The sequence below is a fragment of the Rhinolophus sinicus genome, linkage group LG05, assembly GCF_036562045.2.
Source record: "Rhinolophus sinicus isolate RSC01 linkage group LG05, ASM3656204v1, whole genome shotgun sequence".
Classification (NCBI taxonomy): domain Eukaryota; kingdom Metazoa; phylum Chordata; class Mammalia; order Chiroptera; family Rhinolophidae; genus Rhinolophus; species Rhinolophus sinicus.
This window is the reverse complement of record NC_133755.1, coordinates 78,302,796-78,305,028: the sequence shown is the minus strand read 5'-3', so window position 1 is coordinate 78,305,028 and position 2,233 is coordinate 78,302,796.

Genomic DNA, 2,233 nt, shown 5'->3' with positions numbered 1-2,233 from the left:
TGAAATCTTACCATTTGCAATAGCATAGATGGACCTAGTGGGTATTATGCTAAGTGAAATAAGTCAAACAGGAAAGACAAATACCACATGACCTCACTTATATGCAGACTTTAAAGAATAAAACAAACAACTAAAAGAGAAACATACTCATAGATACAGAGAACAAACTGATGGTTGCCAGAAGGGAGGGTGGTTGGGGAGCTGGGTGAAGGGATTAAGAAGTACAAATTGGTTGTTACAAAATAGTCACAAGGATATAACGTACAGCATAGAGAATATAGTCAGTAATATTGTAATAACTATGTTTGGTGCCCGGTGGGTAATAGACTAGTTGGGGGGAAATCACCTCATAAATCATATAAGTGTCTGACCAATGTGCTATACTCCTGAATCTAATACAAATAATACTGAATATTGTCGCGTCCAGCTCAACACGGGCAGTGAGGGTGTGAGAAGGGGCGGTTTGGGTTAAGTTTTTAAGAAAGAAACAGACAGAGACTTAATGCAGTTAAATCTCTCCGAAGGCCAGGGGTCTCTCAGTCTCAGAGGACTGGAGCCCAGAATAAGGCCGACTGGGGGTTTTTATTGAATAGGTATGCAAAAACAAGAGAAAGCAACATTGTTTCGTACACAGTCTCTGAAACTCACACATCATAACAGAAAAATATTTATCTCAATCACCCTTTGTCAGTCAACAGCTGAAGCAGAAGGTCCCACATTGTCCTAATTAAGGTATGTACCTTCTCAGGGTCAAGTCTCTCATTTTGTAACAGTTCCGTTGAGCTAAGTGGAGAGAACTGACCTTTATTGTTTTTGTAACTTCTCTCATAGACAGGTGCCAGGGAAAAGGCAGAGCCGGCAACAGCTTTTCCCAGGCAGGGGGAAGGGGAGGCAAGGCCCTTTCCCATATTTTTCTAAGGCAGCTCATTGGGGGTCCCCACTCGGTTCCGCCTGGCTTAGGTTGTATCTCCCGTGAGATATCTTACCCATCTTTAGCTGCAAACCATCTTTTGGGGACCACAGAGACATAAGGTGTAAACATAAGGATGGAACAAAGACCCAGAAAGGCACAGTCTCACAGACTCTTCTTTCCTTAAGGAAAGACACGGGGGGGAGAGTTGGCTAGGCTGTTGTGTGACCACAGAATGTCAACTGTAATTGAAAAATAAAAAATTAAATATAAAGTATCTATTTCTAAATCAATAAGATGTTTTTCTATGGTCTTGATCTTACTTCCTCTGGATGAAGATGACACAACAACCTTAGGAGTCACATAATGCACATGGTACAGACTCTGTCAGCCTGAATCCCAGAAGGACTGCATGGAGCAGATAGTGCTGCCACTCAGCCTCCCCAACACACTGCTGAGTTAGAACCACACTGGGCATCTTATTAGCAAAAACAATCTATTACATTGAGCCACTGAAATTTGGAGGCTTACTTGTTATAACAACTATTTACCCTAATTAATGTATGTCCTTACTCCAACAGCCAGGGTCAGAGTACTAACTCACTTGAGAGAGGAGAGAAACAAAACTTTGCATTGTTATATCAAATTTGAGATTAGAGTTTTACGAGGATTGATTTTAAAAGTACTGCAATGTGACTGTTCTAGTAATATAAAGTACGCATAAAATCATAGATGTGGCCAAGAAATTGTTAAAGGACTGTGGGGATAGAACACCAGAGAGCAGTTTCCAGGCTCTCGGCCTCATGTGGAAAGGTGCTGGCTCGGGTAGTAGATGGTCATCAGCTGCGACTAGTTGGCCATCAGCTGTTACGGGGTAGCCATTAGCCACTGATGTAACTGCCGTGGCTGAGCTAGCAAGGGCGGATTGTGAATTGCAGAGAGGCGGATTGCGGTTAGCAAGTGAGGTTGGTTGGCAGAGATGCAGACAGTGGGTTGCGGATCGTGTGGCTCCTGCTTCCTGTGTCTCCAACCCAGCCACCAGTGAGACTATAGTGGTATGACTCCCCTATCTATGGCTCCATGGGTGTTCCTTTTTGGCCTCTCCATATCCTGTGTTCTTATGTGGGGAGCAGGACCAGAGACCCCGTATGACACTCTGCATGGCAAGGACCCACTATCTAGTAGGAATGAAAAGACAAACAGAGTAGAGTTGGAAGTTTTCATGTTTTTATACAGAAAAGAGAGTTTTCATGTTTTTATTGAGAAAAGAGTAAATAAGTTGTTATGCTTGTTCAGTGTAGCAAAAATGGTTTAGTAGTCAGG